A 16305-nucleotide genomic window follows, 5' to 3' on the forward strand; every position below is an offset into this window, starting at 1 on the left:
GTTTCTGTCAGGGCAAATATGGCGTAAGATGAAAGATTTATAAAGAATTAAAATTAGACTTGGAAAATGGATTAATAAGAGGTCAAAACCAGGTCAAAACCAGGTCAAAACGAGAATGCCGGAAATAGACACCAAAAAATAAGGGATTAACAACACACAAATGGTAATATCTGCACTAAACAAGGGCACGTCTGAGATGATAAAAAACTGAAACAGGAAAAATATTCTCGAAATATTTCAAACAAAGCACCAGCAAGGACAATTCAGGACTAAAACAGGTCTAAACTGGAAATAAACCAAGACTCAATTGGCTAAAAGCTATTCAGGAAAGTTTAATTTCTGTCCTCTGCATGTGACTTTTTTAGTATGGATATCAGCTCAAATGAGTATCTAGTTTCGACATTAGTTTTAGCATTATATACTTTTGATAACACCAGCTAGTTTGAAGCTCTGAGCTGTCTGTTACGTCATCATTTTTTAACCAGGAGACTTATGTAAGGAAAGACCTTCTCTGACTCTCTCCCTGCTCCTCTGGGCTATAAAAACCCTCTCTCAGTCTGATTTAAGATAAAACTGCACATGCCGTTAGACTCTTTGACAACCACTGACCTAGAAATGATTTGATTCAGAAAAAGAGGAGGGAGAGAGAGAGAAAGAGAGAAAAGGCGTGTTATCAATATTGTCATCTGAGCAGGCGTGAAATCCTGATTATCCATGTGTCAGTGTGGCATTTGGTTTGTGATAAAACAGAGACAGTGATGGAGCTGGTATTTTAGGCAGCTCAGATTCTGAATGGGCCAAATATTTTGTTATTCAAGAAGGAAAAATAGTTTACATGCCCGCATAATTTAAGTCAATATGTGTGTATTGACAATCAGATACTAATCAATACTAAAACTATTATCAGGCATTTCTACTAAAAAGTCACATTCACAGGACAAAAATTAACCTTTCCTGAATAATTTTAGAATGATCTTGAGCTGTATCAGAACAAGTATAAGTATACCCCAGATAGAAGACATATAACATAGTAATATAAAAAAAAAAAAGTACTACCATTTAATGTATAAAGAAAATGTTTTTTATTATCATCATCGGACTATAAGAATCAGCATTGAACATTGAGTATATAGGGATATAACAAAGGATGGGAGGGCATCTGATACACAGAGATACAGGAGGATGGGAGGGCATCTGGCACAAAGGGATATGATGTAAAAGTAGTAAACACACCCTGATAAACAGCAGCAGGTTGGTTGAGTTTGAGCCACTCCTAAATCACAAGTTCAGACAAATCTAAAATACAAAACAATAAAGTCATCATGAACTTCAGGGAAAACAAGACTCAACCAGGAAGGACTAAACCAGGACTGAAACAGGAAGGACTAAACCAGGACTGAAACAGGAAGGACTAAACCAGGACTGAAACAGGAAGGACTAAACCAGGACTAAACCAGGACTGAAACAGGAAGGACTAAACCAGGACTCAACCAGGATTGACACAGGAAGGACTCAGGAAGGACTCAGGAAGGACTCAGGAAGGACTCAGGAAGGACTCAGGAAGGACTCAGGAAGGACTCAGGAAGGACTAAACCAGGACTGAAACAGGAAGAACTAAACCAGGATTAAACCAGGACTAAACCAGGACTAAACCAGGACTGAAACAGGAGGGACTAAACCAGGACTAAACCAAGACTGAACCAGGACTGAACCAGGACTGAAACAGGACTGGACCAGGACTGACCCAGGATTGACACAGGAGGGACTAAACCAGGACTGAACCGGAACTGAAACAGGAAGGATTAAACCAGGACTAAACCTGGACTGAACCAGAACTGAAACAGGAAGGACTAAACCAGGACTGAACCAGAACTGAGCCAGGACTAAACCAGAGCCAAACCAGATAAATTAGGCAGAGCTAAACCATGTGTAGTTAGTTAGTATGGTAATAACTAACTTGTAGTTCCACCAGAATAGTGCTGGAATCGTGGTTCATCCCATAATCACCATAAACATCTGCTTTGGGTTTCTGATCAGATTGAACTTTAACAGCCTCCAGACCAAAGGAAACTGCTCTTCCGCTGTTTGAAATGGAAAATTATTAAATACAAAATGAAGCTATCACAAATATGTCGCTTAGATAAACTAAAAATGTGACCAAAACATCAATCATGTTATGAATCAATATATCTTAGTAATTACTTGATAACCTTAACATTCCATTTAATATATCCACTCAAATACTGTGCAAAAGAAAGTCTGCGTGTCTCCATGGAGATGCTGCTTTGTCAAGAATATTTCACAGTATGGAATTCAACTTCTGCTTGTTCATGGAGACAAACAAAGGCAAGTTACAGGTCAGATCTGTGGAGAGGCCACCCCGTTAGGTAACCATAGTTTTTAAACACATGTAACTGAATAAATGTCAGATAGAAAAGTTTGTCCCAACCATCTGTCCATAGGATGTTTACTACAAAGGTGACACTGCACAAAATATGACTACACTACTCTCTTATTCAGTTTGTACTTGAACACAACAGTGGATGAGTTGGTGGTAAATTAGTTAAATTTGTTTAATTAAGTTTGTCTTGTCATGATACTAAATTTGACATTTTATTTCAACACTGAAGAATAGACTCGATACTCAATACCGATTTCCGGCAATAGAATGCGATTTTCTACATTAAATTGCAGTACTTTCTTTTCTTTGACCATGTGGCCTTATTGGTATTATCTGGTAATCCCTCAGTGGTGCAGGTATGTTCCACAGTGCTCCATGACATACACTAGTCTATGTGCTCTTATACTTGTTCTGATACAGAGAAAGATCATTCTAAATCTATTCAGGAAAGGTCAATGGGACTTTTTAGTATTGATACCTGCTCAAATGAGTATGTAATTTTGATATTAGTTTCATTATTGATTAGTATCTTTGATATTTTTAACAATGGCTTCAAGGGGTGTGCAAAAATATAAAAATATCGCTATATCGTATTGTTTAATGTGATGATACAGTATAAAGCTTCACAGTATGGCACTTAAACATTTCTAGCTTCATTTTGTGCTATAAAACCACCTGCAATTGAATAAATGTAAGGTAAAGCTGTTTAATGTCATACTGTGGAACATTTCAGGCAGAGCAATGACATATCCATAGAAAAAAGTAGGTTGACAGACCCCAATTAAAATGTTACATACTGTAGTTTCTAAATCAATAAATCAATAAAAAAGATTAGAATGTTGAGTTGTTTTGTTTTACATTACTGTCCCACTGTCCCTCTGTTTTCAGCTCCTTCAGTTCATCTTCTTTTTATGGTTGAGTCATTCACGGATTCCTCCCTCAGGTCTGAACCGTTAGCCGTCTCTCCACACTCTGTCTACACGTTTTACTTTCACATTTATTCTGGTTTCCTCATGTGACAAACTGCAGCAGAGATAAAACCAGATCTAACAGCTGATCTGAGCAAAACCACAGGAAAGTGAACAGGAGGGAGAGGCGCCCTGCAGCAAGAATATCTGTGGTTCCATACCCAAAATGAGCTCATGATCAAACTACAGTGAAATCATTCGTTCACTTTTATTCCCATTGTCACACATCAGTATCCCTCTGTCTGTGAGCAGCTTTATCAAATTTTAGAACGAGTTCTTAATAGTTAAGCTCAAACAGTCCGGCCAGTTTAAAGTGAAGTTACAAGCAAAGTTACACAATGCACATTTCACTATCTGATTTTCAATCTTTTTTAATAATAATAATCATTATCATAATAATCCATAATTTTATATAGAGCTTTTCTGGACACTCAAAGACGCTTTACAGATTATTCATTCACTCCACACCTGGAGGTGATAAGCGACTACTGTGTCCAGAGCTGCCCTGGGGCAGACTGACGAAGCAAGGCTGACAATCTGCACCATCGGCCCCTCCGAAAACCCAATGAAGGACTAATTTCTATAATAAAGTTGCTATAAATAAATATTACAGTTTACCATAAAAAATGTGAAAATGACCATTTGAATAGATACTTTGCAGCTGATGTCATCAACATTCCCTGAGGGTGAGAATCTAACTGGAAGCACTGCTCTGTCTGAAGCTCTGTTACTCAAATTAGACTTTAATCTGTTTCGACACAATCTAACCAGAAACAGCTGATGTAGTTGGAACTACAACAAGTCAGATGATTTTGCTGTTAAACAAGTTTCTGGCACATAAACATATAGCCACAAGCTAGCTAGCATTAGCCAAACGTTTTTCAGTTCTTCACTCTCACCTTTATGTTGAAAATCAAACTCTTAAACAGAACCATGAACGCTCAGCCTGATCAGACTCCTGAAAATCTTTTTTTTTTTTTTTTCCTTCTTGTTTCAAACTTTGATCTTAAAATCTTTTGACACTGTTAGCTAATGTGTGTACTATGTCACCATGGTAACATATAAACATTCTGACATAGGCATACAGGTAGAACACCCCCAGCATGATGTTACTCCAAAGTGTCATTTCTAAATATTAAATATTTGTGGTTCTGTTGAAACCTCTGGTCTGTGAATATGCTGAATTAAAAAGTCACTAAAGTGAAGCTAAAGCTCATGTGGTTTACACTGAGTCATTAAAGCTACAGTCTGTAACTTTCTGGAGGTGGCACATTAACATCCTATTTCCACAGAAGTTGATTCATACAGTTTAATGTGATACTGTGGAATATTATAACCAGAGGAACAACATTTCCATGGAAACAAGCAGGAAGAGGCCCTGCTCCAGGACAAATAAGAGTCAGGTTTGTGGACATGCAAGCCTGCTCAGAGTAAGGAAACATGTTTTTCAGTGCAAAAAACACAAAAATATGCTTTTACTTCAGTCTATTTTCTGCACAAATACGTTCGGTCATATTAGTATCCAAATCACTCTTTCATTGTTTTCAATCACGACAACATTTGCCATGGTTTTGTTATTCACTTCCTCAGTTTTGTGTCACTCAACTGAAAAAGAGGAAAAGAAACTCAAAACGATAATAAAGAAGTTTCATTTCAAAAACAATGACTCCAGTGTTTCGGTAGAATCCTGGCAAGAATAGACAGAGCTATACAAAAATCTGAAACCAAAAGAACTCATTTAAAGAAGACCTATTGTGCTTGTGTCTCTTCTATATAGCTATAATCTATTTTCAATTTGGACATTTTCTAACGAGTTAATAACTGACTTTTGATTTAGAAAACCATGGTGTCCAATGGGAGCGGATGTCACTGTAAACTAGGGATGGGCATTCGATGAAATTTTTTTAATCGATCGTCGGAAGAATTAACAATCGATTATCGATTAATCATTAACGTTTTTATATTAAAATGATCATCATTATTATTACTATCTGCACTACTAATCTGCATAAATAAATTCAACTTTACGACATATAAACCGTAACGACTCTAGAGCCACATCAATCCGTTTGACATTATAATGTGTTTAATTCAGTTTTGCCCAACTCTCACAGAAACCAAACTTAAAACCGCATCGCTAATTTGCATAAACTCAGCGAAGATAAAACTACAGCTCTTGTGTCGCTGATGCGGTCAATTTCTGTCAGATTACAAGACATGATTCAGTAGAATACAGGTTAGTGTGACCATATTTGCGTTTGTCAAAACCAGGACACCGTGCGGGAGGTGGGGACTCGTCATCGACATTGCGCGACTCTCACCTGGTAAAGCTTTTTCCCACTGGACACCGAAACATATGTGCTGCTTTGTACACTGTGCACAAGGACTCCCCGAACGCAACGGAAAGCGTGGAATTTCTTGTACAAATCATCGTTAAATACACATTTGTGCTTCGGTACGTTGCAGACTGACCTACTGTTTGTGTCTCGCTCCTTCTGAGTGCAAAGAGACACATGTACGGACCCCTGTTTGGTCACGCTACACACAGCAACCTACATTCGGTTTGTCGATTAAAATTAACGTAATCGATGAAATTCTTAATGATCAATTATCGATTAATCGATTAATCATGCCCATCCCTACTGTAAACGTCATCACAACAAAGCGCCGCATGCTGTGAGCCTCTTCTGTGGATAGCTGCACATCACACTAGCGAGTAGCTCATTTATTTTCATTCGTGCAAAGTTGACTACACTACGGTGACAAATCCTTCGTGGATCACAGATTACGAAAGTTACATCACAATGGGCGTGTACTGGTGGATGTGAAAACGGGATGCCTGGAGAGTAAATAGGAGAATAAAAATTACTTAAACATGCACGAATTGTTCCAAATACAACTCCAGAGGGCAAATAAAAAGAGAAACAACTATAACATGGTTAAAAGCTCTGAAAGGTTGATAGTGCATAATATATCCACTTTAACACACAGATTAAACAGCACAGAAGCCTGATTACGGCGTTTCACTGTAAATAAACAGGTCTATTTGACAGGACTGTACACTTGGATTACAGTGTCTGCTTGTGTCCATGGAGGAATATTTACACAGAGTTTTATAGACACACAGCAGCTGAGTTCACAAGGTAGCACCATTTCTTTTATCATAAAACCTTTTGAGTAAATTATTAATTGCATTTCCTTCATCTTATTTTTAAATTGCACCTCTGTTTCCCCCATCAAGCCAAAAACATGCACAACAGGTCAAATCCTCCAGCTAAGGCAGCCTTTTGAAATTTTGGTGTCTGGATTACCATGGCCAAAATATGTGTGATTAACAATTGTATCATGATAATTATTAAAGTTGCTAAAGTGGATATGAATAATTATAATTTTAATATTATAAATAGGTTGCATATTTAAACTCTTATTTTGTACTTTATTCCAAGTGAAAACAACAGTGAACTAGAAGGAAAACATCATGGTTAAGTGTCTTTTTCTCTGCACATTCTGTTGATATAATGACGATTATCACGATTACACAAAATGTCCCACAGGCTATTATTGTCTACCCTTTTATCACGATAAATGATGTTTATTGTAGCATCCCTAGTCCAGACTAAGACCAGCTCAAGATCTGGAGATGGGTCCCACTGCTCCTGACAGTTTTAACCCAGAGACACGGAGGGATGGGTCAAATGCAGAGGACAAACTAAACGGGAGGATTAGACACCAAATTGATTAAATAACTTGTAATATAATAATATTAATATAATCAGGTTAACAACTGACAACTAGAAATAAACTAGACATTGCATAACACTGCATTTAGCTCAAAATGGCTGGAGGTCCAACACTTATGTAAACACAGAGTCGCTCATCATTCACGTTAAGAGCAGGGGAGCCCTCAGAGACTGCAGCAGTGACCAACCCAATGACCTCCACATGACAAAGGACTGTGGGCCTGAAGGGTATTAGAAACATGTGAAATATTTCATGCTTGAGTCTACAGTGCAATTACTGATTAAACCATGAAAATTACACCTAAATAAAAAGGGTAAACAATTAGAACTAAAAATATGGATTTGATGGATTTGGATTAAAATAGAAAACGGCCCTATGGAGACACAGGATGGACCTCTGACACACAGGGAGGGCATTTGACATATAGGGCCATTTCAGAACATATTTGTAGAGGGCAAATTACAGGGTTAGTGGCTTTTACACAGAATAAGACCCCATGGAGACACAGACACATTAAGTTCTCAAATAGGACAATATGTTACCTGAAAGACTGCAGCCTAGATTGGTTTATTAAGACGTTACGACCATTTAAACTGCCATTTAAGGTTAATTCAGACCTATAAAGCAGAATTGTAACCAAGTAGGGTTGTCAAAAGTATCAAATAACAGACACTGATCAATTCTGTAACTAGTATCAAAACTAGATCTTCATTTGAGCAGGTATTGCTACTAAAAAAGTCACATTCACAGGACAGAAATGAAGCTTTCATGAATAGCTTTAGAATGATATTGAGCTGTATCAGAACAAGTATAAGAGCACATAGTCTAGTATATGCCCATGATAATATAAAAGAAAGTATGATTCAATGTTGAAAATCATGTTCTGTTGTCTAAAGAAAGATTTTTATTACAACTGTGGTATCAGAATCAGTACTGAATGTCGAGTCTATTCCTTAATATCAAACCCAAGTTGAAATTTACCGGAAATAAACTGCGAGCAAAAGTGCAGCTAAAACCAGGGCTGAAACAGGAGAGATCTATGGACAGAATCAGGTCACTGGGTTAGGAACGTTCAGGGGAATTTTGAACTAAACTGAAGATTGAATCAAGGACTAGAGCTGAAACTAATTACACAGGTATGGTAGAGAACGACATTTGAACAATACGTTACTATGGGAACTACCAACAATAGAGAGAGAAAGTGTTCACAAGGCAGTATAGAGATCGTAGTTGTGCTAAATTAAGTGACTATATCATCTATAATAAGAATAGGCTGCCCTACTAGTAAATTAAAGAAAGGGTATTGACTTTTTGAAGCTTTCTTCCTTGTTGTCAGTCATAAAAAAATATCAAAGGCCATCCATGCATGTTTGAGCAATTTAACGCTCTAATGACGTTACGTGTTAGTTACGTGTTAACAATTAATAACCTAAATAATAACCCCTCTTTAACTAGCTTTTATATTTATGGAGTGAATATTACTCTCAGGTTTTATGATCGTGGAAAAACACAGCAAAGGTACAAAGAGACAGAACATACAGGTAGTACCAGGTGTAATTTTAGTGCTGGTTTAGAAAAAAGGTGACCAACCCTTATGATGACATCGTAAAAATGATGTAAGCGTTGGTCAGAGATTTGAATTACATGAAATACTAAATAGATAAAGGTTGCTTGTGTAACTTTTCCATGAATTGTCCACTATTAGACAGAGTTTTTATTGCTCTGCCTGGAATTTTACACCATATGACATTAATCTGATCCATCTTACATTTATTGAATTACAAGTGGAAGTTTTATTGCTTGGAGATCCCTTGTAAAAGCATGGGGATTCCATCTGCTTCTGTCCATGTAGATGAAAGTTTAATGCCAAACTTTGGAACATTCCAAGCAAACAAGATCCTCCACCAGAAAAGTTACACGGTGCACCTTTAAAAAAAAAATGGAATCATTAAATAAACAAAAATGTCTCAGAACTAAAGGGGGTGCATGAACTGTGAAATGATTAATGGATTTTAACTTTTATACGGAATAGTGATTAATGCTATAGTATATTACATTAACGATCCAGAACAAAACAGGGATCATCTCAACAAAGCCTTATTACCAAACTTTGAAAAGGACCCACCCACTTCTTTACCAGTGTTAAACTACAAAAAAACTGCAGATTTTGATGTTTGTGAAGTCGTTTTATTGCAGAAAACGTTGGGCATTTGTTAAACGAGTTAAACCGCTGCGTAATTTACCCTGGGAGTGAGTAGTTGAGTTGAATGGGGGAGTCGCCTGTAGTTTTAGTTCATTTCACACCTCCACACTTTAACGCTTATTAAACGCTCCGGAACATTAAAATACGCCCGCTACCAGATTAGATCCAACCCGCATTAGCTTCATCTCTCCCCGGGGAACGAAACTCAATCCGACCGGGGCCTGCGGTGGCTCCCTCCGTGAGAAAAATCCCAGCTCTCCGCGGCTCTACCTTTTTCCAATTCCGATTAGCAGCTAGTGTTAGCCGCTAGCCTAGCATTCCCATAGCACTCCGAGCTAAAAAAGACGCGACCAGGGCGTAAAAAGCGCAGAATTCCCGCTTTGATTTGCGTTGTTTTGAGTGGGAATATTGGAGTTTAGGCTGAGAAATAAAGACAAGACTGTTAAAATAGATGCACAATGTCACAGCTCCAGTTCAAACGCATTCCCCAACCCACCTTTTAACATGGTCGCTCCCACAGCCACAATCCACGGAGCGAAGCAGAGCGCATTCCCGTCTCCAAAAACGCACAAAATCCACGCTTACATCCAGTAGCTCCGTGTCTTTAGCGTCTTTTCGTGAGATCCAGGCTGGAGGTAGAGGGTAGAGGCGGGTCTCTCGGTAGTTGTCCCGGGTTTAGGGTGTATTCTGCGGGCTTGGAGTGATCGGACTGGGCTGGTATGCGCTGTAAGCCGAAACCTGGCCGTGTGCGTCGGAGAGAGAGGGGAGAGAGGGGGAGACGAGCGCCCTCCCTCCGCGCAGATCCAGCCGAAATGGCGACACTCCGGTTTAATTTGCCCCCCCTTGGCCAATAGTTTATTTCAACACACTTTCTATGTATAATATGTACTAAATAATGTAAAAAAGTCAAAGTATTACGCATTTATTCCATGCAAAACCATATACAATGGTACATGACGCAATACTTTTTTAAAGTATGTTGTAGTACAGAAAAAAATTCCATCTCTCATCTCAGTAAGACAGTTATTTTTACTAACACAACTTGTAGTGTGAACTGCATTTTTCAAGAATAATTTGTTAATTTTGTAAGTTTTATTAGCATAAAATTAATTATCATAAAAGATATAAGCTATGACAAAATAAAAAATAAGGCATGTATTATAAATAATGTTTTAAAAAATTACTCAAATGAATTAAAAATTTAGGCTACGTATTGGCTGTGGAAGCTTTTTTTTTTTTTAACGTTATAATGTTTCCTCATGACAGTCCCTGGAGTTGTGTTTTAGTTTGTTCACTGTTTTTCACAGCTTCTCTCAAATGAAAAACATCCTGTTCCACCGTGTGATGTCATGGAGTAATACAGGAAGTGCTCCACTGTGTTTTTAAACTCCTTACACCTTCACTAGAATCATTTGGATAATTTTATCCCTGGAATGGCCAGTCTCTACTAAATAAAAGGTAAAAGGAGCTGTTAACTTGAAAACTACTTCATGACATGACAAGGTGGAAAAAAGCATTTTAAGATTTGGAGATGTTAACAAACTAATAATAAAGGGTTACTGAAACATGCGAATGACACAAAACATAACTCCAGGTATGTTTTTGAAGAGGTAACAGCATTATAACATAACTAAAAGCTCACAGGAGTCATTTTTGTGTAATATGAGACCTTTATTAGATATTTTAGAGCTAAAGCTAAAGTTAAAACCTTGGAGAAGTGAATTACGATCCCATTTTATCCGTATTATCCAGAGAAAGTGTATTATTTTTAAACTGTTCACAAAGGGAGGGGGCAGATTTTGGCAGTGGGTAACTTTCATGGCACAACACCAGTCCCTCCCAGCCCCTCACACCCACCCACGCCTCCTCTTCTCCGGCTGTCCATCCTGCCCCTGGTCCCTGCCATGGCTGGATCATATGTCGTTATGTAAATAGTTGCTTCAGGCTTGAATAGCGCATAGACAATAAGGGCACACAGCTAAAGAAGTCACTCATCTCTTGGGTAATGTTATATTCACTGGTTAAAAAAGCTCTGTTACTGTAAACCTACTGAGGACACTATCTGTCAGCTCGGACAAAAGATTACTGTCACAGCTTTTAATTAATAAAGTATTAAGAATGAGCAAGTCTAAACATTTACTATTGTAAAAAATTAGGCTACAGTACACAAGGCTAAATGAGGTATAATAAAAAATTAAAAAATAGGCCCACATTATACATTATAATGGTTTATAAATGTGATATGCATGAGTAGACCCCCAGAATTCATATTAATTTGCACTTTGAGGAAAATTACAAAGAAATAAGATTTACTTGATGTTTTATTAAAGGTCCTATATTACACAAAATGAAATCTTGTGAGTTTTAAGCCATGCCATGTTGTTATCTCATCAAAAACAGACCTGAATTTGTGTTTTGTGTTTGTCTGTCTACATTTCCAAAGCTCAAAATGCTCTGTTCCATTTTGTGATGTCACTAAGCAATACTTTTAGTCCAATGAGATTCAGTTGGTCTTCTGATATTTTATGTTATTAGATTCTTTTTTCGGACCAAGAGTTTGTTTTCATACCTGACAGTTTCGACTGCTCACTAGCGCTCTTCCTCCGAGTGGTCACGTGATGTTGCTGTGACGTGTCCGGTCATCTGATTTATAAAGGTTTTAGCGCTGTCTTCCTAAACAGTACAGAAAACTCAGTCAACTACTCGCCCACCTGAAAGACAAAATAGAACCAGAGCATAAAAGTAATGTCAGATATGAAATACCCTGCATGTCCTGCAACAAAACATACACTGGGGAAACAGGGAGGGCGTTCAGAACACGGAAAAAAGGAGCACAGAACAGAATGCGAGAAGGAAACAGCGAAGGTGTGAACACGAGCAACAAAACACAATGCAGAACAGGAACAACTTAAATTGTTCATCTCTGACCACTGTAAAAGAGAAAACCACATTATGGACTGGCATGGAGCAAACATCACTGGGACAGAGGCAAACAAACATCGCCGCTGGATTAAAGAGGCAATTGAAATACAGAAATGTGCCCACGGGACGATAAACCGGGACGAGGGGCCTTTTTTACTCTCACACACCTGGGATAGTGTCCTGAGGAAGTTGGACTGCAATGGCGCTGTCGTCCTGCCTCCACCGGTAGGAAGATGGCGCCTATTTAAATCAGATGACCGACATGTCACAGCAACATCACATGATCACACTGAGGAAGAGCGCTAGTGAGCAGTTGAAACTGTCAGATGTGAAAACAAACTCTTGGTCTGAAAAAAGCACCTAATAACATAAAATATGCTTTACCTTTCGTTCAGTATAGACTGACAAATCCAGGGCTGAAATGATGATGATTAGTGAAGATGTATAGAGTTTAAAACACAGTGAAGCACTTCCTGTATTACCACATGACATCACAAGATGGAACAGTTTTCAGAGTGTTTTCAGTTTGTGAGAAGAACTCATGTTTAATACACAAACATGCAGGGTTTGTGTGTTAAACATGTGTGACTGAAACAAAACACACCTCCAGGTATGAGTGTGATGAAGAAACAGCATTATAACAGAGATCAGAAAATAGAATAATATGGGACCTTTAAATATAGAATTTAAACATGTTATTGAACCTTTAATACAATTTAGTACTGCATATTCTCCCCTGTTCCATTTCAATTTGAAAACTTCTTGGAACTTCTCAAAAATAAAATGTATTATCCTTCATTGTCTAAGCGCTCGTCTGGTCCCAGTGATTGTGGTGAAGAGGCTGTACTCTCCCATTTTTCTCTGATGAAAATTATGGCAGTGCTCAGTGAGAAGAACGTAATTAAACCGTTTCAAACCTAATTTCACCACTCAGAGCTCAGAGCCAGAAGAGCAGAGTCGGGGGAGCAGACAGAAGCAGAGGAGGGTCAGAGGAGCAGAGGATGAAGAGGAGAGGGTCAGATGGGGCAGAAGAGGATAGGAGAGGAGAAGAAGAGAGGGTCAGATGGAACAGAGGATGTAGAGAAGAGGGTTAATGGAGCAGTGGATACAAAGGAAAGGGTCAGAGGGAGCAGGGGATGAAGAGGAGAGGGTCAGATGGATTAATAAAGCCAAATTTTTTTTCTTTTCCAACATTTTACTTGGAGATCATTAGTGCAAACCCCAGTGCCAAACATGTAACATTTCTGAGCTGTTTAGGAGCTAATTGGAGCTGGTGGTTGGTGTGTGACAGAGGATGCTGAGAAGAGGAAAATCTTGCTCTGTCAGGATTTTAACAGAATCAGAGCGCAACGTGAAAAAGGAGCAAAGTGTGAGCGAGGCAGAAACATGGAGCTGCTGAGGATGCAACGCCCCGGGCTGCAAATCTGAAATACTACAACTCCCACAATGCAACAGGAAACTGGGGCAAGCTCTGCTCCAACTGACCCTCTGCTTTTCATCCTCTGACCCTCGCCTCTGCTCCTCTGCTCCATCTGACCCTCTCCTTTACTCCACTGCTCCATCTGGCTCTCTCATCTTCTCTTCCTCTGACCCTCTCCTCTGCATCTTCTGTTCCATCTGACCCTCTCCTTTTCATCCTCTGACCTTCTCCTCTTCATCCTATGCTCCATCTGACCCTCTCCTCTGCATCTTCTGTTCCATCTGACCCTCTCCTCTGCTTCTCTGGCCCATCTGGCCCTTCTCCTCTGCTCCTCTGCTCCATCTGACCTTCTCCTCTGCTCCTCTGCTCCATCTGACCCTCTCTTCTTCATCATCTGCTCCATCTGGTTCTCTTCTCTGCATTCTCTACTCCTCTAGCCTCTCCTCTTCATCCTCTGCTCCAACTGACCCTCTCCTCCACTCCTCCGCTCCATCTAACCCTCTCCTCTGCTCCTCTGCTCCATCTGACCCTCTCCTCTGCTCCTCTGCTCCATCTGACTGTCTCCTCTCCCTCCTCTGCTCCTCCATCCCAACTAAATATTTTGTGATATCATCTGAAACAATTCTATCTAAATACACAGAATACACATCTGAATGCAATTTAACATTATTTTAACTCTAGAATATGCCCAGATTATTGGTTAAATCTACACCTCAAATGTCCTTTCTCCCAGTCTCCTGTCTTCAGCTGTCTCTTATTCCCCGTGGTGCAGGTTAAATTTAGCCTGAGTCCACTTTCAGAGGCTGCAGGTTTCCTCTCATTAAAATCTCTCTCAGGGGAATCTCCATTGATCCACAACCAAACTGGAAATACAGTGTCCACACCGCGCCAATACTCGCTCCAATTATAACACCGTCTATCAAGACCTGGTTTAGGCCTGTTTAGTCCTGGGTTAGTACTGGTTTAGTCTTAGGTCAGAGCTGGGTTTGTCTGGGGTCGTCCTGTAGTTTTAAGGTAGTTCTTGTTTAGTACAAGTTTAGTCTTGGTTTAGAACTGGTTTAGTCCTGATTTAGTCTTGGTTTGTATTGGTGCCATCCTGGTTTAGTCCTGGTATAATCCTGTTGAGTCCTGCGTCATTAGTATTTTATTTTTCACCCAGTTTAGTCCTGATTTAGTTCTGGATTAGACTGGTTACTACTAGTACGTGGTTTTGTTCTTGGTCTGGGTCAGTTCTTGTTTAATTCTGTTTTAGTCTCTTTTAATTTTAAAAGGCTCTAAAACAATTTAAACAAATATATAAAACTAAAATTATAGAGAAATATAGAGAAATACAGTAAATCATATTTTACCCCATCAAACCTACAGATTAACTGTAACCCCTAATTATATTTATATATTTAAGAGGATAATATAAACCAATAGGTATAAAAATTAACATGTACAGGGTCAGTGTGTGTGTGTGTGTGTGTGTGTGTGTGTGTGTGTGTGTGTGTGTGTATGAACATTAACATATATTTGGATTGTGTTCTGTATTGTGTAAGTGTACACTATAACATTTAGGACATTTTCTTTCCTGCTCTCATAAAAGAGGATTTTTTTTTTTTTTTTTTCTGTAAATAGTTCTGCCATCTTGTATCCTATTCTATACATTAATAGGGTTTGGCAAAACAAGTGTTAAACTTCAGCCTAAACCCCTTTGGTCTACAGAATAACTTTATTTATATGCACTAACTGCATAATTTGTTTTGTTATGTGTTTTTTTGTTTTGTTAAATCATTGTTACATGATGCATGATTATGTTAATTGACCGAAGAAAATAACTACTACTACTACTACTACTACTACTACTACTACTACTACTACTACTACTACTACTAGTCCAGTTTGTTTTCATTCTTGGTTTTCCTGTATTTAGTCCTATGTTAAAATCCTACTTTAGTCCAAATGTAGAGCTAGTTTAGTCCAGTTATTTCTCTTCTGTCCTGTTTTAAGTTTGATCCTGATTTAGACTCCAGATTTTGGTTCTTTACTTGTTGATTTATTTCGTCATGACGGTATTTATGACAACTGGAAATCCAAAAAGGAAACAAAAAACATTTAAGATGATTCATTTGACAAAACAAAAACGAAGAAAAGTAGGACTAAACCAGGACTAAACCAGGACTAAACCAGTGCTAAACCAGCTCTGAACCAGGACAAAATCAGAACTAACTCAGGACTATATAAGACCCCCCAGGCCTGGACTAAACTCGGACTCTCTGATGTTTTTGTTTAGAGCAGAGCCTCAGTTTCCTCTGCAGATAAACTTAATCAGACGATGACAGCGCTAACCTACAAATGAACTTCCTGTTTGAGACCGGCGTCGGCCAATCAGAGAACAGCTTTTCTAAAAACTGCTTCAAAGACGGTTGTTCTGAAACTGTGATGAGAACCAGGCACGTCAACTCTATAAATACTATAAACTACATAAAACCCGCACTGTGTAATTTTTCTGGTTTCTGGATTAATGAGTGGAACATCTGAAGACATTTTGAGTTAACAGTACTCAATAATTTTGGCTATATTTTGGGTTCACAGAGATGTATTTTTTTATGTTAAGAAAATACCATAAAAAACATAAAAAGCATTTTTACTGTGACCAGGGTTGCCT

General features: G+C 38.6%; 1 protein-coding gene across 1 annotated transcript in view; it reads right to left on the minus strand.

Moving 5' to 3' along the window:
• Positions 1-3359, minus strand: part of arhgap5 (Rho GTPase activating protein 5) — a 40953-nt gene extending 37594 nt beyond the window's left edge. Inside the window, 1 exon segment of the mRNA XM_055157040.1 lies at positions 3260-3359. The gene's annotated coding sequence lies outside the window, so the exon portion shown is untranslated.
• Between the last annotated feature and the right edge of the window lie 12946 nt (positions 3360-16305).

Source organism: Boleophthalmus pectinirostris, unplaced genomic scaffold (genome assembly GCF_026225935.1).
Source record: "Boleophthalmus pectinirostris isolate CB_2022bp ecotype Guang Dong unplaced genomic scaffold, ASM2622593v1 HiC_scaffold_10, whole genome shotgun sequence".
NCBI classification, from domain to species: Eukaryota; Metazoa; Chordata; class Actinopteri; order Gobiiformes; family Gobiidae; genus Boleophthalmus; species Boleophthalmus pectinirostris.